The following is a 15,441-nucleotide window of genomic DNA, read 5'->3' on the forward strand; positions in this document are numbered from 1 at the left end:
AGACCTCATCCAGACATCCGTGAAGTCAGTACGTGTGCCATCTGGGATTTTCATGTATAGTTCACGTACACATTACAGTCCATGGAGCCATGTTCATATTTGTCTTTTTTTTGTTGTTCAAACTATTTTAATTAAGATTTTCATATTATTAATGCTAAACTAAAAAGAAAAAAAAAACAAGGAAAAAATGGTAAAAGAAAGATAAAGACAAAGCAGTTCCATTTCTGATGGATCAAGAACAAAAAGTACACTAAATCCTTTATGATACAGGAAAGATGTATATCTTTGTACCGTGTTAGCCAGTAGATAGAAAAATATTCAGAATTGAGAGTTCTCAGTGGTTGATACCTTTTATTGGCTAACTGAAAAGATGGTACCACATTGCAAGCTTTCGAGACTACTCAGGTCTCTTCATCAGGCTAGACTAATACAAAATCTGAAGAGTCACATATTTATGCACAACACAGCACAGAAAAAATGCAATAGATAAGGCAAGTGACGTTAAGCAGAATTATCATTATGGGATACGGAGAAACATAAATATTGGACTAGTTCATAGATAAGGAGTCTGGATGTTTTATTGTCCTCTGATTGGGGTCTCCTAATGTGTTGTGATGCCCCCACAAGGTCTTAGCAAATTCCTTAATTGATGTAAAAAGACATAAATCCATGCGACAAATTCATTCCAGCACTGAGAGTGTCAAAGGTCGTCATAAATTTATACTCCCAGACTCTCCTGTCTCTCTGGGATGTGAAGTTACTTTTCAATACCAGTAATTTCATATCCATGGTGTTGTTGTGATCAGGCATACAAAAATGTTTTGCCACAGGTAGAAAATCATTGCCGAATCAATGAAAATCATTGCCGAATCACTGATGGTAAAAACTGAAACACTGACCAAACTTGGATCAAAACCCTTATGACACTAGGACCATTTTTGTGAACCAGAAAATCATAGATGTCTGATTAAGGCATTAGCTGGCTTGGAGAGCAAGTTACAAAGGACCAATCACATGCTCTGCCCATTGATTTCAGTCAGAAGAGTGTCATATCTAGTTTCCCCTGTATTGTGCTGCAGGGAAATGAAAATTTGCCACTGAAGGTACCAGCCGCTTATTGTCATGTAAATATTTTAAAGTAAATATGTCACTAAGATGAAACCAATCCATCCCCTCAAACAGCACTTGGGCAAGTAAGCTCTTTGATATGTAAATCCATCAGAACTTTTATATCTTCTATTTGTTGCTGCACTCTTGAGTAATTAGTGGTTTTATTCATATGCAAATTAGATGTTAAGTGCTCTGAGCCTGACAGAGATCTTAAGGAGTCATCGCCTTCATTGGTTGTTTCCCCTGCCTGCCCCTCCCTCTGTAACTTGATTGATAGCTCCTTATTTCCTTTCTTGGCGTCTGACATCACACAGAGAGGGAGCTCAATCATGCGAAAGAGGGGTTGCTGGTTGGGAAATAACCCAGGGGAGACAAAGGCTAAGGAAGTGTGCTGTCATGCCCACAGCACATAATGCCTCATTTACTTATGAACAGAAATGCAGCAACAGATAGAAGATCTAAAAGGTGTCAGTGGGTGTATTACATTTCAAAGACCAAAACCTGCATACTAGCATATGTGCAATTTTTTTGGGGGGGTGATCTTACTGATAGAACCCATTTAAGCAAATGTATTGCTGTAAGTAGCATATTGTTATAGATGGTAATTTCTCGCTTTAATGGGAGCTAGTTTTCACTGTAAGTATTAACTATATTGCCACTAATTAGCATCTTTAGTAAAAATGTATTCCTGCATGTCCTCAATAACCCATTATTCCTCCTCTACTTGTTGCTTCCTAGATGCTTTCATAATGCTGTGATGAAGTGTTGTGAACACAGGACTCGCCCCTGTGCTGTTCATGAAAACTTACAGAAAAAGCCTGAGAAGCCATCCTTTGTGTGGGAGGGTGAGTCACTTCCTCTCTCATTGTTTAGATGGTGGAATGTTTGCAGAGCTGCCAGCATGTGTGTGAAGGCTCATTCACAGGTCAGTATTTGGTCAGTATTTTGCATCAGTGTTTGTATGCCAAACCCAGGAATGGAACTTACCAAGAAAAAAATATAGTTGAACGACTGACTCCTGTTCTTTATTTTGGAGACATTCCTGGTTTTGGCATACAAATACTGATGAAATACTGATCAAAAATACTGATGTGTGAAAGAGACCTGAGTGTGTTTAATGTGTGCAGGAAGCAGCCAGTCACAGGGCACCTCTAATACGCCTTGCTTCAAGAGCTGACAGTTAAAAGTTTCCTTTTAAAGGGTACTTGTCATAGAAAAAAACTTGTGATCTGTTATAATGATGTGTCAGCAGTATTGATCTGCAGGGATCCAGGTGCTGAGACCCCCAACAACTACTAAAACCAAAGGGCAGCAGCAGACCCTTGTGCTCTGCTTGGTTCTGCGCAGCTTTCTGTTAAGCAGAAGGAGCCTTTCTGTGCATCCAGGCACTGCTGGCTTAGCCAATCAGAAGCGAAAGGGGCACAGCACTCAGACGCCACCCATCACAACTGCTGACATGTTGCTATGACATTTCAAAAAGGATATTAAAATTCCATTTACCTATAAAAGGGGATTCTAGTCTAGTAAAGACCAACTGAAACACAATTTTCTTTCTATTATTAGGGTTTGTCCTCTACTGGACCACCCCAGCTTCATCAGCTCAGGATCCCAATTAAAATAAAACCAGTGCATACCCATCGCTCGCAGCAGCTCAGTTCCAGCACTTTTCGCAACTCTGTTTGGTGCATACCCATCGCTCGCAGCAGCTCAGTTCCAGCACTTTTCGCAACTCTGTTTGGTGCATACCCATCGCTCGCAGCAGCTCAGTTCCAGCACTTTTGGCAACTCTGTTTGGTGCATACCCATCGCTCGCAGCAGCTCAGTTCCAGCAATTTCAGCACCTCTGTTTGGTGCATACCCATCACTCGCAGCAGCTCATTTCCAGCAATTTCGGCACCTCTGTTTGGTGCATACCCATCACTCGCAGCAGCTCAGTTCCAGCACTTTTGGCAACTCTGGTGCATACCCATCGCTCGCAGCAGCTCAGTTCCAGCAATTTCAGCACCTCTGTTTGGTGCATACCCATCACTCGCAGCAGCTCAGTTCCAGCACTTTTGGCAACTCTGTTTGGTGCATACCCATCGCTCGCAGCAGCTCAGTTCCAGCAATTTCAGCACCTCTGTTTGGTGCATACCCATCACTCGCAGCAGCTCAGTTCCAGCAATTTCGGCACCTCTGTTTGGTGCATACCCATCGCTCGCAGCAGCTCAGTTCCAGGAATTTTGGCACCCCTGTTTGGTGCATACCCATTGCTCGCAGCAGCTCCATTCCAGCAATTTCGGCACCTCTGTTTGGTGCATACCCATCGCTCGCAGCAGCTCCGTTCCAGCAATTTCGGCACCTCTGTTTGGTGCATACCCATCGCTCGCAACAGCTCAGTTCCAGGAAGTTCAGCGCCTCTGTTTGGTACATACTCATCACTCGCAGCAGCTCAGTTCCAGCAATTTCGACACCTCTATTTGGTGCATACCCATCGCTCGCAGCAGCTCAGTTCCAGCAATTTCAGCATCTGTTTGGTGCATACCCATCGCTCGCAGCAGCTCAGTTCCAGCAATTTCAGCACCTCTGTTTGGTGCATACCCATCGCTCGCAGCAGCTCAGTTCCAGCAATTTCGGCACCTCTGTTTGGTTCATACCCATCACTCGCAGCAGCTCAGTTCCAGCAATTTCGGGACCTCTGTTTGGTGCATACCCATCGCTCGCAGCAGCTCAGTTCCAGGAATTTTGGCACCCCTGTTTGGTGCATACCCATCGCTCGCAGCAACTCAGTTCCAGCAATTTTGGCACCTCTGTTTGGTGCATACCCATCGCTCGCAACAGCTCAGTTCCAGCAATTTCGGCACCTCTGTTTGGTGCATACCCATCGCTCGCAACAGCTCAGTTCCAGCAATTTCGGCACCTCTGTTTGGTGCATACCCATCGCTCGCAGCAGCTCAGTTCCAGGAATTTTGGCACCCCTGTTTGGTGCATACCCATCGCTCGCAGCAACTCAGTTCCAGCAATTTCGGCACCTCTGTTTGATGCATACCCATCGCTCGCAGCAACTCAGTTCCAGCAATTTCGGCACCTCTGTTTGGTGCATACCCATCGCTCGCAACAGCTCAGTTCCAGCAATTTCGGCACCTCTGTTTGGTGCATACCCATCGCTCGCAACAGCTCAGTTCCAGCAATTTCGGCACCTCTGTTTGGTGCATACCCATCGCTCGCAGCAGCTCAGTTCCAGCAATTTCGGCACCTCTGCTTGGTGCATACCCATCGCTCGCAGCAGCTCAGTTCCAGCAATTTCGGCACCTCTGCTTGGTGCATACCCATCGCTCGCAGCAGCTCCATTCCAGCAATTTCGGCACCTCTGTTTGGTGCATACCCATCGCTCGCAGCAGCTCCGTTCCAGCAATTTCGGCACCTCTGTTTGGTGCATACCCATCGCTCGCAACAGCTCAGTTCCAGGAAGTTCAGCGCCTCTGTTTGGTACATACTCATCACTCGCAGCAGCTCAGTTCCAGCAATTTCGACACCTCTATTTGGTGCATACCCATCGCTCGCAGCAGCTCAGTTCCAGCAATTTCAGCATCTGTTTGGTGCATACCCATCGCTCGCAGCAGCTCAGTTCCAGCAATTTCAGCACCTCTGTTTGGTGCATACCCATCGCTCGCAGCAGCTCAGTTCCAGCAATTTCGGCACCTCTGTTTGGTTCATACCCATCACTCGCAGCAGCTCAGTTCCAGCAATTTCGGGACCTCTGTTTGGTGCATACCCATCGCTCGCAGCAGCTCAGTTCCAGGAATTTTGGCACCCCTGTTTGGTGCATACCCATCGCTCGCAGCAACTCAGTTCCAGCAATTTTGGCACCTCTGTTTGGTGCATACCCATCGCTCGCAACAGCTCAGTTCCAGCAATTTCGGCACCTCTGTTTGGTGCATACCCATCGCTCGCAACAGCTCAGTTCCAGCAATTTCGGCACCTCTGTTTGGTGCATACCCATCGCTCGCAGCAGCTCAGTTCCAGGAATTTTGGCACCCCTGTTTGGTGCATACCCATCGCTCGCAGCAACTCAGTTCCAGCAATTTCGGCACCTCTGTTTGATGCATACCCATCGCTCGCAGCAACTCAGTTCCAGCAATTTCGGCACCTCTGTTTGGTGCATACCCATCGCTCGCAACAGCTCAGTTCCAGCAATTTCGGCACCTCTGTTTGGTGCATACCCATCGCTCGCAACAGCTCAGTTCCAGCAATTTCGGCACCTCTGTTTGGTGCATACCCATCGCTCGCAGCAGCTCAGTTCCAGCAATTTCGGCACCTCTGCTTGGTGCATACCCATCGCTCGCAGCAGCTCAGTTCCAGCAATTTCGGCACCTCTGCTTGGTGCATACCCATCGCTCGCAGCAGCTCAGTTCCAGCAATTTCAGCACCTCTGTTTGTTGGAGAATGACGTTACTTTAAGTTTTGTGCAAATAACTTAATTGGTATCGTTTTAACCGGTACCACCTGGAGAATAAATTTACCTTTTGTGGTTGATGTACTGTTTAAAAAAATGCAAGAATATTGTTGATATTGTATTTATTTTACAATGGGGACAGTACATCTACACATAAAAAGAAGGACTCAATGTCTTTAAATCATTAGCCATAGCAAACAACTACCAACAAAGAGCGACTCCAGTTATTTCAGTTATTTAAACAGTTGCCCATTCATTTGGCTGAGTAAATGTGTAGCCAGGTGAAAGAAAAATGTTTGTGGTGATATTACCTTTGCCCTGATGATTTTCAGAAGCCAGACCCACAGCCATTTGTTGATTCTCCTCATTCTCCAGCTTTATTAAAAGGAGTTATCAAGGGTTAAATAAGAAATGTAAAATATAATTGATGTGTCATAAGATGCGTCATTGACTGGAAATTCTGACAGTCCTGTAGTACTATCATAGAATCATAGAATGGTAGAGTTGGAAGGGACCTCCTGGGCCATCTGGTTCAAGCCCCTGCTCAAAGCAGGATTCACTAAATCATCCCAGACAATGTCTCTCTACCCTCTGAAGACTTCCATTGAAGGAGAACTCACCACCTCTTGTGGCAGCCTGTTCCACTCATTGATCACCCTGTCAAAAAGTTTTTTCTAATATCTAATCTGTGTCTATTAGATGGGGTTGTCATGGACTTATGTAGGGTTGTCTTGTGTCATGTAGTCCTCTTGCTCTGTGAAATATTGCCCGATTGGCAGCTTTCTGCATATGTTCACAGAAAGCTGCCAATCAGTGGTGTAGGAAAGGTTTTACAGAGCTCAGCATTCAGAAAACTTGTAGATAAAATAGTAATTGTATTAAAATTGAGGCAAGCAGCCCAGTAAGTGGTACATTGATCAGTGTCACTGCCACTACTTCTTGCTGCTCTCAGATTACATAGCAAATACCTCATGACAGATTCCATTTAAAGGGGTAATCCCATCTCCAAGATACTATCCCAATATGTAGAAGGTGTAGTAATATTAGCAAATACCTCCGATTGGAAATGTGCAGGCATTGCAAGACTTTATGTATCCATGGTTACGACCACTGATCTAGTGACAGTTAGCTACTTGCTAGTGGTCATAACCATGGATACATGGATAACTATAGTCTTGCAGTGCCTGCACATAAGAGACATAGCGAATCAGAAAAACTATACTACATTTCTAATTGGAGGTATGTGGTAATATTATTATTATTACACCTACTAGATATTGGAATAGGATCTTGGAGATGGGACTACTCCTTTAAGGCCAGGGTCACACGAGCCATGATTCTGTCATGTGAGAGAATCAGGCCAATTATGCAAATGACTTTTGGATCAAACTCTGTCAGAGATTAAGTTGAGTGTCATTTTAGCATGATCTTATTTTCTTGCATGTGAGAATCGTATCAGGCCTGGAGAAGACTGAGAACTTAATTTCTTCATTGTCTGTGTCCGTGGATGTCAGACTGCACTCGGATGACATCCGTGTGCAGTTCGATGTTTCACACACACCCACAGATTTGTATGAGTGTAATCCAATCGTTACACCTATGCTTCTACCTTGTGCCAGTCATTACACTGGCTACCCATCCACTCCAGAATTCAGTATAAACTTATTACCCTCACCCAAAAAGCCCTCAACACCACCCTACATCTCCTCCCTTGTTTCAGTATACCACCCTACCCGCGCCCTCCGTTCTGCTGATGACCTGAGGTTAGCATCCTCAATAATCAGAACCTCCCACTCCTGTCTCCAAGACTTTACACGTGCTGCGCCAATTCTTTGGAATGCACTTCCCAGGTCAATACGATTAGTCCCCAATCCCCACAATTTTAAGCGTGCCCTGAAAACGCATTTATTCAGACTGGCCTACCGCCTCAACACATTAACCTAATCTATCCCTGTGTGGCACAGCCAAAAGTTTTACCATAACCAGGTTCCCCGCATCATGTTCCCACATGCTTTATGCATCCATTAGCCCTCTGTGTCCGTACTGTTACACACTTAACATTATGGTTGGTCCATACAATCAGGGCAATTGTTACCACCCACCTTTCGTGTCTACCTCTTTTCTCACAGACTGTAAGCTTGCGAGCAGGACCCTCATTCCTCTTGGTATTTGTTATAATCCATGTGACTATTGTTATGCTGTAATGTCTATTGTCTGTACAAATCCCCTCTGAAATGTAAAGTGCTGCGGAATATGTCAGCGCTATAGAAATAAAATTTATTATTATTATGTGATCTGAATTCCGGGTCCATTCACAGCATGCTGTGATTGTTTTCTTATACCAAATCAGCATGAGAATAAATTTGTAGCTCTGCACTGCCCCATAGTATAACCTTAGGCCTAATACTATCTGATAAAACATTGGATAGCACTTGACCATGTTACAGGTGTGGCTCCCCCAGGAGTATGGTCACCACAATGGCATTGCCTTCCTCCTAGGGAGTGTGATATCATGCTTGGAAGCAATAAAGGATCTCTCTGGCAGTTAACTACAACACACAACACAGCTTCCACTCACTCCAGGCCAGCAGAGGGAGCTCTGAACCCAAAACTGGGGGGAAGAGCTGCTCTCTGAGGGCCAGGAAGGAAAAATTGGGAGTTTGTGTGAGGAGGGCAATGTGTGTGGACGTGAGGAGAAGAGCTGGGAGATTGAGCAGAGAGTTCCGGCTCATTCCCAGCTATAGCGCATGATCTGGAGCCCGGTCTCCCAAGGTTGTATTGATACTGATGTTCCTGCAACAGCAACCGGAGGAATAGGAAGCTGTAAATGCTCTGTTCCCACATAAGACTCGGAGGCACAACAGCGACGTGTGAGCCAGAAAAGGAAGGCTACAGCTGTCTGCCATACGAGGGAGTTCTAAACAGAATAAGCACGTGGAACTTCAGTGTAACACCGTACTGCAAGTACCTAAAACTAAGCGCTAGGAAGGAGACTACACAACCCATCTGCCTAGAGAGATTCCTAAGTTGCTTCCAGGCTAGCCAGCTCCTGTGCCATCTGTAATCTGGACCCTGGACTGCATTTGCCAAGTAAAGGTAAAGAAACTGCACCCTATTGTGTCCTTGCCTTCTTCCTGCAACCTCTCCAGCACGGCTACATCTTTGTGCCAAACACTACACCCTCTTCCTCAACACCTACCCTCTTCATCTACACTGCCCTGGGACTACAGCCCTGCCTGTGGAGGGCTACACCATCATTGCTGCACCCCACCTTCTGTCCCAGAGGATCTGTCTGCAGCGTCGGCTTAACACTTTCATTGCCGAACACCACAGGTGGCTTCAGAAATCATTCACTCATAAACTTTATTCCATCACCCTTAACCCCCTTTTACATGGGCGCCCAGGGCCACGGACCGGGTCACCGCTGCTGTGACATTCCCCTCTGAGAGACCGGCCCGGTACCGAGTACCCCACAGCCCTGGCGGGCAACCCATTTTGGCATCACAAACAGGATTAACGGAGCCCGGTGTCCCCGGGTCTTGTGTGCCATAGACTGTTTGCGCAATTGCCGCCATTACCCCAGTGATTGGCGCGCGCGGGAAGCCTAAGGGGCGGGCCGTCGTGGGCGGAGCCAGACGAAAAGCGCGAAGAGTGAAGTGCTGCGCGGGAAGAGGCCAGCACAAGAAGTGAGAAGCCGAGGCCTGCAGTCCCGGCGTCCCCCGATCGTCCAGCCGGTGGAGAGGTAACGGTAAGCCAGCGCAACCCAGGGCCTGGCAAACGTTAACTAGGGGGGAAGAGAATGTCTGAAGCAAGAGCAGACACAGCAGCGGACGCCACTGCAAACCCCACAGTGCCACAAGCTGCAGGGCCCAGCGCAGCTGCGGTTCCCATAGCGCCGCTGCATCCAGCAGCCAGCGCTGCCTCCAGAGCACCGCAAGAATCAGCGCCCACCGCAGCAGTCCCCATAATGCCGCTGTCCATGTCCTATATACCGAGAGGGGCCTGGCTACCGCAGTACTCAGGGGAGTGACATACCCTGAGTGAATTTAAAGAGACTGTGCAGTTTGAGGTGTATCCTCTGTCTGAAAGCCAGAAAGTGAACATCCTTATTGGGCAGCTAACTGGTGCAGCGCAAAGGGAAATAAAAGCCTGGCAGGACACTGATAAAGAGACTGCTAAAAAGATCCTGTCTAAGCTAAGAAGCACCTTTGACACTCGTACTGCAGCTGAAATAAAGGTGAGATTCTTTGGGCGTAAGCAAAGAGTGCAGGACAGTGTACGGGACTATGCTCTTAACCTGCAGGAGGCGCTGCGAGCCATCAAGCAGATTGATCCAGACAGTGTGAAAGATGGAGACAGACTGTTAAAGGAGCAATTTATTGTGGGCCTCTTATCCAGTACCGACAGAGCACAGCTGCGCATCATAGCCCTACAAAACCCTGACCTAGACTTTGCAGACTTCAAAGACAGGGCTATTCGAGTGCTGCATGACCCAAATGTCAGCCGTCCAGCGCCCCCTAGGCGCCCAGCGATCACATACCATCAAGAAGCAGCATTTTTCCCTCTCAGCCCTGTGGAGGCTGATGCACAGACTCGGGACAAAGACCCATCTGCCAAACTGCGTCTTCAGGTCCAAGAGCTGACCAAAAATATGGCTGCACTTGCCAAAACTGTGCAGTCCCTGCAGGTGTCATCAAAGGAGAAGATCCAGCTGGCCTTCAGTCCAGAGGATGTCCCATGGCTACGGAAGAAGAGGATCCCGCCACGCCAAGGGAGAGACAACGATCGCTATGACCCGGACGGACGTCCCATCTGTCGTCACTGCCACAAGGCAGGCCACATTGCAATGTTTTGTTATTTAAACGAGCAACCCCTGGGGCAGAGGGCCAACCCCCAGGAGTAGGACCAAAAGGCCCAAAGAACTGGCGAGCCAAGTATGTTGGAGGCCGACCGGTCCTCCCAGTGGTGATTGACGGCATCCCCATGAACGCTTTGCTGGATACTGGCTCTCAGGTGACAACTATGCCATATATCCTTTACAAGCGGTATTGGGCTGACTCTGAACTTACCCGTGGCCCAAGTGATGAATTCACAGTAGTTGCCAGCAATGGTCAGTCGTTGCCGCAAGTAGGATGTAAAGAGATTACCATTGAAGTGGGGAGAGTGGAGTTAAAATCTCAAGGTCTGATAGTTGTAGACATTGATCGACGAGAATGTAACCCAATGATGACCCTTGGTACTAATGTGATTGAAAATTGTCTTGCCGAGGTTATTGTTTTGTTGCAACAGGTAGCCGAGAGTGCTGGTTCCAGTGAACAACGAGTCCTGCAGAAGGAGATCAAGGCCCTGATGCAAAGACAGCAGGTAGAACTCTCTGGCGGAGAAATTGGCAGCATTAGAGTGAGTGATTCTTTCCCCATTGCGATACCCCCCAGATGTGAAATGTTAATTTGGTGTCGGCCAGCCATAGGCCTCAGAGGAAAAGATTACCAAGCATTGGTAGAGCCAGTATACTCTGATAGCCGGCCCACTGTCCTGACAGCCAGAGGGGTAGTTGATGTTCGCAAAGGGAGAGTACCTGTATGCCTCTTGAATTGTGGGGAGGAGGAGGCCGCAATACCTCGGTATGCCACAGTTGCTAAGCTGCTTACTGTCAGTAACAATGCAATACGGGCAGCAGAGCCCTTGGTCTCATCCGACCAGGTGGAGGACAATGGCTCTGTAAAGCAGCTGGAGGAGTGGTGTCAGCAGCTGCAGGTGGGAACTGACTCCATCCCTTCATACCAAAAGAATGGGGTTTACCGAGTGACTCAGGAGTATGAGCAGGTATTCAGTAAACACCCTCTAGACTTTGGGAAGGCTAAAGGGGTTCAACACCATATCCCCACTGGAGATCATCCACTCATTAAAGAAAGGTACCGGCCTATACCCCCAACACAATATCAATGTGCCAAAAGTATGTTGCGGGAAATGAAGGAGGTTGGGGTGATCAGAGACAGTTGTAGCCCCTGGGCAGCTCCAATAGTCTTAGTGAAAAAGAAAGATGGTACCATGAGAATGTGTGTTGATTACAGAAAAATTAACAGCATTACACATAAGGATGCCTACCCATTACCCGGAATTGAGGAGTCATTAGCCGCACTTAAAACTGCTAACTATTTTTCCACCTTAGATCTCACTAGCGGGTATTGGCAGGTTCCCGTGGTAGAGGCAGATAAGGAGAAAACAGCGTTTACCACCCCAATGGGTCTCTGCGAGTTCAACTACATGCCGTTCGGGCTCTGCACCGCCCCTGGGACATTTCAACGGCTAATGGAGTGCTGTCTTGGACACAAGAACTTCGAGACAGTTCTGTTATACCTTGATGATGTCATTGTTTTCTCCAAGACTTATGAAGACCATCTGAAGCACCTGGCTGAGGTGTTTGAAGCCTTGTCCAACTTTGGCCTGAAAGTGAAGCCTTCCAAATGCCACCTCCTGAAGCCCAAGGTACAGTACCTCGGTCATGTAGTGAGTGCAGAAGGTGTGGCACCGGATCCTGACAAAGTCACTGTCATCCGGGACTGGCAGAAGCCCAGCAACCTCCATGAGGTACGTCAATTCCTCGGGTTGGTAGGCTACTACCGAAGGTTCATCAAAGGCTTCACTGAGATAGCCACGCTTATGCAAAATCTTCTGGTGGGCCAGCCCAAGAAAGCCAGGAAGAAGAGTCCTACATTTGAATGGAACGAGGAACTGGAGAGGTCCTTCACTCGACTGAAGATGGCTCTCACAGGAGATGAAGTTCTGGCCTACCCAGACTATGACCAACCATTTGTGTTGTATACTGATGCCAGCAACGTGGGACTGGGAGCAGTACTGTTACAGGTACAGAATGGCAAAGAAAGAGTGATTTCCTATGCCAGCAGGAAGCTTCGTCCCACTGAAAGGAACCCTGACAACTACAGTTCCTTCAAACTGGAGTTCCTCGCCATAGTCTGGGCTGTGACTGAACGATTCAAGCATTACCTAGCTTCAGCCAAGTTTACCATCTTCACGGACAACAACCCATTGACTCACTTGGAAACTGCCAAACTAGGTGCACTGGAGCAGCGATGGATGGCCTGGCTGTCTAACTATGAATTTACCATCAAGTACCGAGCGGGGCACAAGGATGCCAATGCTGATGCGCTGTCCAGAATGCCCAATCTGCCAGATGCAGGAGAAGACCCTGAGGCACTCGAAGAAATAGTTACCTGCCTTCCACCGGCCAATTGCGGCCCAACGTGCCCAAGGAGTGAGAAACAGACAGTCTATCGTGAAAGAGGCCATCCTAAATCCATTGCCTCATCATGACTGGGCAGAAATGCAGGATAGCGACCCCGCAGTCCGCCTGGTAAAGGAGCTACTGTCACAAGCTGACTCACGCCCAGATCCAGATGCTCCTGAAGAAACCCAGCAGTTGTGGAAGGAAAGAGGCCGGCTGTTCATCTATGAGGGAAAGCTGTGCCGGAGGAATATCAATGCCCTCACTCATGAGTTGGTCTGGCAAGTAGTAGTCCCAAAGAGGGAGGCATCAATGGTCTTGGAAGCATACCACAATGGAGCTGGACACTTCGGATGGAAGAAGTTGGAGGCCTTGCTCCGGGAGAGATTCTACTGGGCTGGTATGAGGAAGGCTATTGAAAATTGGTACCAGGAGCGTGGACAATGTAATCTGCGCAGGAAGGACCATAACAGCCAGCGAGCTCCTTTGCAGCCAATAATAACCAAGCAGCCACTTGAGTTGGTTGCCATGGACCATGTGAAGCTGGTTCCAAGCCGTTCAGGCTACATTTATGCTCTTACCATCGTTGACCACTACTCGAGATTCCTGGTAGTCGTGCCTGTCAAGGATCAAACAGCCAGGACAGCAGCCAGAGCATTCCAACAGCACTTTTGTCGACCACACGGATATCCCGAGCGAGTGCTTACAGATCAAGGTCCAGCTTTTAAGGCAGAAGTGTTCCAGGAATTCTGTAATTTGTACGGTTGCAAGAAGATAAGGACAACACCGTACCATCCACAGACCAATGGCATGTGTGAAAAGATGAATCAGGCGGTGATCGATCTACTAAAGACCTTGCCTTTGGAAGAGAGGAATCTGTGGCCAGAGAAGTTGCCAGATCTGGTCGACCTCTACAATCACATTCCTGTGAATTCCACCAACTGCACTCCAGCCTACCTAATCAGAGCGAGGCCTGGCAAGCTGCCTATTGATTTGGATATGGGAGTCCTTACACCTGAGGTGATATCAGCAGATGCTGACTGGGATACGGAGTGACGGCAACAGTACCGTAGAGTACAAGAGTGCGTAGAAAAGAGTCTAGCGCAGGCAAGACAAAAACAAGAGAAGAACTACAATCAACATGCACCTGCAGTTCCCTTGTCACCAGGAGAACAAGTCCTAAAGAGGAAAAGAAGGATGCATAAATTGGATGACCAATGGGAAGCTGAACCCTACACCATCTTACCATCAAACTTCGACAACACCAAAGTGTGCCTTATCAGTAAGGATGGAGGAGAAACCTCATCAGCAGTATCAAGAGATCATCTGAAACTGTGCCCTGACCAGCTAAAGGAAAGGATGGAAGAACAAAACAACCTTCAACCCATAGAGGAAAAAGAAGAAAAGGTCAGCACTGTATTTGGAGAATTTCCTGCAAACTGGACAAGAATGGATCAAGCCATTGTAATCCCTGTCCTAATCTTTCCCCAGCCTACTGCAACTGAAGTAGCAGAGACTCAAGAGAACTCTGAAAATCAGGAAGTTCAGGCAGCGGATGTTACACCAGCAGTGGAGCCAGAGAACCTTTGCCCTGCCAGTGGTGAATCTGTCATGCCCATAGTGAGTCTAAGAGTTCGTAGACAGCTACTACCCAGTTTACCCACACCAGTGCTACGTAGGTCTGTCTGTAGTACCCAAGGTATTCCACCCCTAAGGTTCCGCATATAGATAAGTTTTGTAAATGTTGATCTGTAAATATGCAACGTTTCAAGTTTTGTGCCTACAGAGACTCTGTAAGACTTTTTGGATATTTTATTTTGTTTCAATGGACAGCTGAACCACAGGACTATGTGTGGTCAAAACTATCTTGTATATAGTTTACTAATTGTTCAGGAATTGGACCATGGACATTGGACTAATTGTCATTAGGACTATTTTTGAGCTTTGGTTTTTGTATTTTTTTTTTTTTTTTTGGAAATCTTGTTATATTTATAATTGTTTATATGTTTACATGTTTCTCTTCAGTCCGGGAGTACTGAATTGCACTGGGGGGGAATGTGGCGCCTCCAAGAGTTTGGTCACCACAATGGCATTGACTTCCTCCTAGGGAGTGTGATGTCATGCTTGGAAGCAATAAAGGATCTCTCTGGCAGTTAACTACAACACACAATACAGCTTCCACTCCAGGCCAGCAGAGGGAGCTCTGAACCCAAAACTGGGGGGAAGAGCTGCTCTCTGGGGGCCAGGAAGGGAAAATTGGGAGTTCGAGTGAGGAGGGCAACGTGTGTGGACTTGAGGAGAAGAGCTGGGAGATTGAGCAGAGAGTTCAGGCTCATTCCCAGCTATAGCGCATGATCTGGAGCCCAGTCTCCCAAGGTTGTATGGATACTGATGTTCCTTCAACAGCAACCGGAGGAATAGGAAGCTGTAAATGCTCGTTCCCACATAAGACTCGGAGGCACAACAGCGACGTGTGAGCCAGAAAAGGAAGGCTACAGCTGTCTGCCATACGAGGGAGTTCTAAAGAGAATAAGCAAGTGGAACTTCAGAGTAACACCGTACTGCAAGTACCTAAAACTAAGCGCTAGGATGGAGACTACACAACCCATCTGCCTAGAGAGATTGCTAAGTTGCTTCCAGGCTAGCCAGC

The 15,441-nt window shown here is 47.4% G+C and overlaps 1 long non-coding RNA gene across 1 annotated transcript in view; it reads left to right on the forward strand.

Moving 5' to 3' along the window:
• Nucleotides 1–15,441, forward strand: part of LOC141075975 (uncharacterized) — a 50,602-nt gene that overhangs the window by 3,043 nt on the left and 32,118 nt on the right. The window contains exon 2 of the long non-coding RNA XR_012227382.1: nt 1,849–1,955. This is a non-coding gene — a long non-coding RNA (uncharacterized lncRNA). The remainder of the gene's footprint in view (nt 1–1,848; nt 1,956–15,441) is intronic.

Source organism: Dendrobates tinctorius, unplaced genomic scaffold (assembly GCF_039654945.1).
Source record: "Dendrobates tinctorius isolate UK_male_01 unplaced genomic scaffold, ASM3965494v1 ptg000383l, whole genome shotgun sequence".
In the NCBI taxonomy this organism is placed as follows: domain Eukaryota; kingdom Metazoa; phylum Chordata; class Amphibia; order Anura; family Dendrobatidae; genus Dendrobates; species Dendrobates tinctorius.